Raw genomic sequence first — 10,032 nt, forward strand, 5'->3', positions numbered from 1 at the left:
ACAGTTTAATATGTAAAGCAAAAGCTGTGCACGCAAGCAAAACACACCACGGAATTCAGTCACTGCTTCCCATTGGCAGGCAGTTGTTCAGCCATCCCAAGGAAAGCAGTGCTCCATCACACATAATTGTTCCTCGGGAAGTCAAACACCATCACCTAGACGTGTCCCCCCCCCCTTCCTTCTTCTTACCCAGCTTTATACGCTGACCATGACATCATATGGTATGGAATATACCTTTGTTCAGTTGGGGTCAGCTGTCCCAGCTGTGTCCCCCCCAGCTTCTTGTGCACCCCCCAGCCTACTCACTGGTGGGGTGGTGTGAGAGGCAGAAAAGACCTTGACACTGTATAAGTACTGCTCAGCCAGAACTAAAACATCCCTGTGTTATCAACACTGTTTTCAGCAAAAAAACAAAACATAGCCCCATACTAGCTACTATAAAGAAAACTAACTCTACCCCAGCCAAAACCAGCAGACACCGGAGACGATTTATCCTCCTTCATGCACAGATTCTTATCATTCAATTCAGAATTGGCCTTTGAATGGTAGCGCCTGGACTTTTCAATAGACAAACTACACTAGAGTAAATTTCCCCTATTCGGTTATGTTTAGCCATTTAAATAATTTTCCAAAAATGTCACAGAATCATGTAACAATTAGGTTGGAAGGGAACTCTTGAGTTCATCTAGTCCAATCTCCCCCTGCTCAAGCAGTGTCAGGTAGAACAGGTTCCAAGAATGTGTTCAGTCAGGTTTTGAATATCTCCACAGATGAAAATTCCACATCGTCTTTGGGCCACCTGCTTCCACTGTTCGACTACCCCTACAGTAAAAATGGTTTTTGTTGTGTTCAGCAAGTCACTGTAAGAAAGGTAATACTCCATTTTTATTTTATTTTTGTTAAGATTACTACTAAACTCAAAGCTCATATTCCTGAAACTCTCCTATTGTTATTTGCTTGCATTTCATTTGCCCTTTCTCACTCCCTTTGATACTAACAAGCAAATTAAACAGGGCTTGCCTCAGGATGGACATCAATATCTGATTTTCCATCTCTACAAACTTTTTAGATTTGGAAATTTGCCTTAAAAAAGTTCAAATACAATGATTCTGACTGTAGGTACTGGTGTTTTCATTTGCAACCATGTAGCGTTATCAGAATTGCTGAAAAATTTCCTTATTTTTTTCCTACTCCGTTCAGGACAAAAATCTCAGTATGTATCGTTTGAGAATGTTTTCATAAAGAAGAAATAAGTCACCCTGAAAGTGACACTGGAAGTCAAATCCACAAAACCTCTTTTTTTCCCCCCCCGTAGAACTAGCAACATAAAATATGCCTAGATGCATGTCTTAGATGGTGAACAGGGATGGAATTCACAGTAAGTACTTTTTTCATTAATTTCATTTTTTCATTTTCATATAGTGAGTGTAACATACTGAAAACACTTGAAGAGAAAAAAAAATGCATCCCTTGCCACTTCATAGGTTAGCTAGGTTTCACTTTTCTTTATTCAAGAAAGTTACATTTTACTTCAGCTTACTGTGTGTCTTTTATTTCAAAAAGACAGCATTCCCCAGCCTACCAACATTAGAATGGTGTGGTCATATGCGTGCTAAGATCACCATCTGCAGTTTCCCTCCAAACAGTAGAAAGCATTGGAATTTGAATGCACTTGAAATGCATTTCAAATTTCAAACTCAATTTGAAAGCATTGAATTTGGATGTCAGAGCTACCAGATCCTGATGAAGAGAATATGACCAGAAAATAAGCCTCCACTCCGGGCTAGGGCAGCAATGGTATCAGGGGAGATACGAACGATACAAGAGGTATCTCATGTCACTGGAAAGTCACTTGGACTTTGAGGAAAAATAACTAAAAGCTACTTGAGCATGCAATTGCCAAGTATACGGTGTGTTCTTACATCATAAAGAAATAAAAAAATGTAAGTGTGCAGGGAAGACAGAGTTGATTTGAGGTAATTGCCTGGCATTTATTTAAGGAATCACCCTGCAGTCCTTTGACAGCTGGTGCTCTTCTTGACATTCAGCAGAGATTTCTTGGGCTTCCCTGTAAAACCCTTTGTTTCTGAAAGACTCTGGCTGCAGCTCAGCAGTCCTCATCATAGAAGCAGACGCATCTTCAATAAAAGCAGAAGTAGTTGAGCTACTGAGGAATCTTTCTTGCTTCTGGCTGAATGCTTTACTGGCTGAATGGCAGAGCTCGGAGGGTTGTGATCAGTGGTGCAGACTCTAGTTGGAGGCCTGTAACTAGCAGCGTTCCCCAGGGGTCAGTACTGGGCCCTGTCTTGTTCAATATATTCATCAATGACCTGGATGAAGGGATAGAGAGCACCCTCAGCAAGTTTGCTGATGACACAAAGCTGGGAGGGGTGGCTGACACAGCAGAAGGCTGTGCTGCCATTCAGTGAGACCTAGACAGGCTGGAGAGTTGGGCGGAGAGAAACCTTATGAAATTCAACGAGGGCAAGTGTAGGGTGCTGCACCCGCGGGGGAATAACCCCACACACCAGTTAGGGGCTGACCTGCTGGAGAGCAGCTCGGTGGAAGGAGACCTGGGAGTCCTGGTGGACAACAGGATGACCATGAGCCAGCAATGTGCCCTTGTGGACAAAAAAAGCCAATGGCATCCTCAGGTGCATCAAGGAGAGTGTGGCCAGCAGGTCGAGGGAGGTCATCCTCCCCCTCTACTCTGCCGTGGTGAGGCCACATCTGGAGTACTGTGTCCATTTCTGGGCTCCCTGGTTCAAGAAAGCCAGGAAACTACTGGAAAGAGTCCAGCAGAGGGTTATGAAGATGATCAAGGGAATGGAGCACCTCTCTTATGAGGAAAGGCTGAGAGACCTGGGTCTGTTTAGCCTGGAGAAGAGAAGACTGAGAGGGGGTCTCATTAATCCTTATAAATACCTAAAGGGTGGGTATCAAGTGGATGGGGTCAGATTCTTCTCAGTGGTGCCTGGTGACAGGACACGGGGCAATGGACACAAGCTAAAACACAGGAAATTTCACCTAAACATGAGGAAAAACTTCTTTACTTTGTGGGTAACAGAGCACTGTAACAAGCTGCCCAGAGAGGTTGTGGAGTCTCTGCCTCTGGAGGCATTCTTGTCCAGCCTGCTCTAGGTGAACCTGCTTGTCCCTTCTAGGTGAACCTCGTTCACCTCTAGGTCCCTTTGAACCCCTACAATTCTGTGATTCTCTGATTCTCTCCTTCCATCCCTCTCAATGCACATTTCACATCTGAACTCCTGATTCAGCCGATAGGCAAAAACACCACAAGGGAATCAAGAATTTCTGTGTTCAAGAATAAAAGCAAAGATGTTTGGTGATAACTGAAAGTATTTCTGGTTCATCCTTGCTGACTAGATAATGCTGCTACCAGAAACAGAGTGCAGAAATCAACCTAATATCATGGAGTCTTGATATTTGAGTATCCTTGCATTTGAGTACCTTGCTGAATAACGGGTTTCCTTTTCCTGTTTTTCCTCATCATTTACAGGGTTTCTGTGGATGGAAACATCCTTATGTTTCCTAGTTGTAACTGATCAGCACCTTTAAGCATCAATGTACCTTTTTCTAGGGAAGCTGTTGTCCTTGAAGACTGATTATACCTTCACCATCCTGCCTAGGATGCTGGCCAGCTTCCTGACAGGGGTAGGAGAATGTCTGCTAGTGGCTGCCTTGCACAAACGTTCTTCTTTCATTCATTGGGAGCTATTGAATGTTACCTTCTGGCAGCAGTGTCTTGTGATTGATATTTGGCAACAGGCAAGCCGTTACATTACACAAACTGGATAAACCACAAGTCCCTGCCTTGGCTTGAATGTGTTTCCTGGATAAAAGTGTTATGGTATTGCTATAACGTCATTGGTGTCTGCACTAAGTCTTCTCTCATGAAATCCCACCTGGAGTACTGCATCCAGCTTTGAGGTCCCCAGTAAAAGAAAGACATGGACCTGTTAGAGCACGTCCAGAAGACTGCAACAAAAATGATCTAAGGGGTGGAACACCTCTCCTATGAAGAAAGGCTGAGGCAGTTAGGGTTGTTCAACCTGAGAAAAGTGTAATCCGGGGAGACCTTATTGCAGCCATTCAATTTATAAAGGGAGCTTATAAAATAGATGGAGAGCAACTTTTCCCCAGGGCCTGGAGTGACAGGACAAGGGGCAACGGTTTTAAAGTGAAAGAGGCTAGATTTAGATTGAATATAAGGCAGATGTTTTTTACAATGAGGGTAGTGAGACACTGGAACGGGCTGCCCAGAGAAGTTGTGGGTGCCCCAGCCTTGGAAGTGTTCAAAGGCAGGTTGGAAAGGTCTTTCAGCAACCTAATCTAGTGGAAGGTGGCCCTGCCCATGGCAGGGGGATTGGACCAGAAGACCTTACAATGTCCCTTCCAACACAAACCATTCTCTGTTTCTGTGATTATATGAACCTTCTGTGTCCCTAACGAAAGAGAAGACTTCTCTGATTTCAGCCCTGTGGCAAAACTTAGGTGCAGTGACACCTAATCACTGGCTAGTCCAGCTTTATCTTCACTAGTGATCACATTTACTCACACACCAACACTTCTTTCCATTGCTGGCACCACTGACTGCTGTCCACACATATTCACACAGAAGAGCGAGACCCTTGCCGTAAAATAGTTGAAGGTGGATTTCAAGAAGGAAATAAGACAAACTGCAGTGATCAGGGGCAGGGCATGATCAGACAAGCATCCCAAGCAAGCAGCCCCTGATTACCTGTGAATGGATCCTTTTATTCCCTTGTGCATCTATTTTTCACACCTGTTGCTTCCCATGTCACTAAATCCCCCCTTTTTCTCACCTTTGGTTCCTCCCCTAAACATCCCATAAGATGTACTGTTGAATCCCAAAATGCTCTTCCCCTGGGGAAAGCGGGGGGGAACTGTCCTTCCTGCATAATGTGTCCCACACCCGTATGCACCAACCACCTGTTAGTTGCAAAGGTGAGCTCCTTGGAGTCACCTGGAGAGCTCCTCCTGGTGACCCATCTTGATGGATTTCATGCCTGGAGAATGGAGTTCATGACTTTTCAGGGACAGACCCAGGAGGAGCCTGGACAAGGTATTCATTCCTCAGGAGTCAGTTTCAGTTCTGAGTTGGAAGGAACCCATGAGTCCAACTCCTGACTCCACACAGAGCAACCTAAACGTTAATCCATATACCTAACAGTGTTGTCGTAGAATCATAGAATGGTTTAGGTTGGAAGGGACCTTAAATATCATCCAGTTCTAACCCCCCTGCCACGGGCAGGGACATCTCCCACTAGACCAGGTTGCTCAAAACCCCAGCCAGCCAGTCATCTTGAACACTTCCAGGAATGGGGCATCCACAGCTTCTCTGGGCAACCTCTTCCTGTGGCTCACCACCCTCATAGTGAGGGTTATCTATTCCTGTTATCTAATCTATATCTACCCTCGTTCAGTTTTAAGTCATTACCCCTTGTTCTATCACTACATGGCCTTGTAAAATGTCCCTTTCTGTCTTTCTTGTAGGCCCCCTTCAGATACTGGAAAGCCATTATAAGGTCTCCCCAAAGCCTTCTCTTCTGCAGGCTCAACCCCTCCCAAATCTTTCAGCTTGTCTTCATAGGAAAGCTGCTCTAACCCTCTGACCATCTTGTGGCCTTTCTCTGGACCCACTCCAACAGGCCCATGTTATGCTGGGGGCTCCATAGCTTGTCCAAGCGCTTCTTGAACACTGACAGTTTTGGGACCATGTCCATTTCCTCAGGGAGCTTGTTTCAGTGGTCGGATACTTTCTCAGTGAAGAACTTTTTCTTAATATCCAATCTGAACTTCCCCTAATGCAGCTTTAGGGCATTCCCTCATGTCCTATCACCAGAAAAGAGATCAGCACCAACCTCTCTGCTTCCCTTCATGAGGATATTGTAGACAGCAATGAGGTCATCCCTCAGTCACCTCTTCTCTAAACTGAACAAACCTAGTATCCTCAGACACTCCTCATAAGTCCTGCCCTCTAGTCCTTTCACCATCTTTGTTGCCCTCCTTTGGACATATTCTAATATTTTTATATCTTTCTTATAGTGTGAAGCTCAAAACTGCACACAGTACTTGAGGTGAGACTGCCCCAAGGCTGAGTAGAGTGAAGTCATTCCTGCACCTGTATGGAAGTAGAACATAACAGAAAGCCAACACGAGAGACATGCTTTTCAGAAACAGCAACCGCAAGCCTAATACAGCACCCTGCAGAGTTTAAAATGTAGCTTTTTGGTCACTTGAATCACGCCTCCACACTCCCTGCATAGTCAAAGACAGTAAATGAGTATTTCTTCTAATGGGGTTATCTGATTTGAAAGCAAAAGTAGGATTCAGTGTTTAGAATCACACAGAAAACCTTGGGAATTTCCAACAATTTAAAATGATTAAGCTGCTCAAAATAAGGCTGCAGTCATTCCATTTTGTGAGCATTTGGGCGTGAGGGTAGGACGAGGTGGAAGGCAGTGATAATTTGCTTTGAGAAAGGAAGATGTGCAATTATACTGGTAGTTTAGATGACTTACAGAGCAGATGTGAACAGTCATTTATTTAGACGTAAAGTGATGATAAAACAGATGCACATCTTGCACTGTAGTCATAATAGTACTTTATGTACTTGACACAATAAAGAAACAACAAACATTCCAGTTGTGACATAACCAAATGGACACCACCAAAACACCTCTCTGGATTTCTCATCATGTTTGCAAATAAATGTCTTGACCTCTTGGGCAGTCCCTCACACACACACTTAGATGCGTCTCTTTTCCACATCAGCCTGGTTATAAATGATACTTCACATAATATATGAATAATATATAATAATTATATTTCATCTCCATGACGAAAACCCAGTGCAACGTACTTTTTTCCCAGAAATACGTCTAGGTAGGAACAAGAGTCCCAACACGTCTGCAGTGATTCTATGTGGAGCTTTCAGAGTATTTCTTCTAACCCAAGCAAGAGTTGCTACTATTATCTTTCATGAAGTGTGACTCATCAGCCTTCTGTAGTGAGATCCTGGTGCCTAAATGGAGACAGAAAGTGCCAATTGGTGTTTGTCTTGGTCTTGGTATTTCACATCCTGGACTCCACTTTTCAGAAAGTGGCAGGTAACCTACAATCTCATGCAAACGTATCAGCAACCTTAAGGCATCTCAAAACACACTAAACACACACGTTTAAGCTTCTGACTCCCACTGTAGGAGGGGAAGAAAAAGTCAGAATGAATTCCTGTGACCTCTTGTAAACATCCCGTGTAAGGATGAACTGCAAATCTCTCTCTCTCATTGCCCAACCTCTCCTCTGCTAATTAAAGGAGGGCAACATGATTAGTCTGGATCTAAATGGGCAATTTTAGATGTTAAAATTAAGTTAGATAAGTCCATACTTAGACCTTCTAGGACCCCACTTTTCTTCTCAGGCAATGATTCGCCCATCTCCAGAAGATGATTCATCCTGGTGCTGTGGTGCACATGCAATCTCAGAGAGAGAAACAGTCTATGGTTTCTCATTATTTTTTCCATTTGGAAATGCCTGCAAAATAAACTTTTTTATTGAACTTGTTGCAGTAGGAGTAAATACAAAGCAAAATGCTCAAACTTTACTGAATTCATATGATATTTCTTCTATTTTATATTAACGGCATTACTGTTATTACCTTGAATTGAAATGGCAAACCTAACACGTTGTTTCTTTTGGATGCGTTTCTAAGATGTGAAGCCTCTGGTCCTCTGAAATGGAGATTCTTTGTGAATGACTCAGTAATGAACAATTTGAAACACTAGAAATGCTGTTGTGCTGTCTAGGTATGAAAGATGCAGTCGCTGCAGTCTCCTTATACCTTCATGTCAGGATTAACTTAAAGCAGTAGATACAAACCAATTTACCTCAGGAAGAGCTGTGTACGCCTGGCTCACAGCTCCGCTGTAGGGATATGACCAATACTGCAAGAAAACAGCCTACTAATGTCTTCCTCCAGACTTGTGGGAGTAGCACTCTGGAGGCCTGCATAGGAGCTCAGAAGCACAAAGACAAAGCTAATCCGTGGTGTATTTTTCAACTGCAAAGTCAAAACGGACAACTTGCTAATAGAATGCTTTTCATATAATGGAAATCCAACTATGGTCTCAGGTAAAAAAACTAGATGTACACACAGTAGGATGTCGATTCATAGTACACTGGGTGGCAACCAGACTTGACTGTCTTGTCATTGTAAGAAAAGGAAGAATTGCTTCTCGACATGTTAATATCAGCTCATGGCTAAATTGTAAAGAAATTCTTGGGAGGGGGTTGGTTTGGGTCTTTTTTTTGATTTTTTTTCGTCTTGGATCACTGAATTTCATTTTGATTCTCTTTGTTTTCAGAATTCTGTCTGATGCTGTAACACAAGGAAATGGCTGGCATTTTCTGCACTGCCCTAGTGTAAAAAAAAACAGAATTGGTACACATAGCAAAGGATGCCTGGGATCCTGTCCCTTCCCAGGGAATGCGTTGGATTTGCAAGCTCTCTGACATGTCTTGATACCCTAGATACTTTTGTTAAGCAACAGAATATCATGTTTACTTCAAGACAGCTCTTCTCCTGGAGGAGCTGGTAAATCATGGCATAGACAAGTGTTCTCTTCGCTGGGGTAAAAACTGGCTGGATGGCCGTGCCCAGAGAGTCGTGATTAATGGGGTGAAATCCTCTTGGCGGCCCGTCACCATTGGTGTCTCTCAGGGCTCGGTTTAGGGGCAAGTTTTGTTTAATATCTTTATGAATGATCTGGATGAGGGGATTGAGTGCACCCTCAGTAACTTTGCAGATGACACCAAACTAGGTGGGAGTGTTGATCTGCTTGAGGGTAGGAAGGCTCTACAGAGCTGGACAGGCTGGATCGATGGACCAAGGCCAACTGTATGAGGTTTAATAAGGCCAAGTGCCAGGTCCTGCATTTCCGTCATGACAACCCCAAGTAATGCTACAGGCTTGGGGAAGAGCGGCTGGAAAGCTGCCCAGCAGAAAAGGACCTGGGGGTGCTGGTGGACAGCCAGCTTAACATGAGCCAGCAGTGTGCCCAGGTGGCCAAGAAGCCCAACAGCATTCTGGCTTGTATCAGGAATAGCATGGCCAGCAGGAGCAGGGAAGTGATTGTGCCTCTGTATTCGGCACTGGTGAAGCCTCACCTCGAGTGCTGTGTTCAGTTCTGGGCCCCTCTGTACAAGAGGGACATTGAAGTGCTGGATTGTGTCCAGAGGAGAGCTACCAGGCTGGTGAGGGGTCTGGAGACCAGGGCATATGAGGAGAGGCTGAGGGAGCTGGGCACGTTTAGCTTGGAGAAGAGGAGGCTGAGGGGAGACCTCATTGCCCTCTACAACTACCTGAAAGGAGGTTGTAGAGAGGTGGGTGTTGGCCTCTTCTCCCAGAGGAGAGGTCTCTGAAGGAAATGGTCTGAAGTTGTGGGAGGGGAGGTTTAGATTAGATATTAGGAGGAATTACTTTACTGAAAGAGTGGTCAGGCACTGGAACAGCCTACCCAGGGAGGTGGCTGAGTCACCATCCCTAGAGGTATTTAAGAAACGTCTAGATTTGGCACTTCAGGGCACGCTCTAGTGACAGAGATTTTAGGGGGGGGGGGGTTTGTGCGTGAATGGTTGGACTCGATGATCTCAAAGGTCCTTTCCAACCATGAAGAACCATATGATTCTATGACATTAATAAATAAAGAATTAAATAAAAGAGGTTCAGGCTATGTGTAAAAAAAACCTTCTTCACCATGAGAACAGCGAAGCATCAGAGTCAGTTGCCCAGAGAGGCTGTGACATGAACCCCTCACCAAACCACAGGTTGGGGTTTGTAAGAACAAAACCAGCAAACGACACAAGCTGAAAGCAGGCTGAGGTTTCCTGTTTCAGCTCCAAACTTCATATATATAGATTGCCATTCTGTACCTGTCACCTGCCCGGCCTGGCCATAACAACTGTTTTGGCTCTTCAGAACAGTGGTAGAAG

This window comes from Chroicocephalus ridibundus, unplaced genomic scaffold, assembly GCF_963924245.1.
Source record: "Chroicocephalus ridibundus unplaced genomic scaffold, bChrRid1.1 SCAFFOLD_219, whole genome shotgun sequence".
In the NCBI taxonomy this organism is placed as follows: domain Eukaryota; kingdom Metazoa; phylum Chordata; class Aves; order Charadriiformes; family Laridae; genus Chroicocephalus; species Chroicocephalus ridibundus.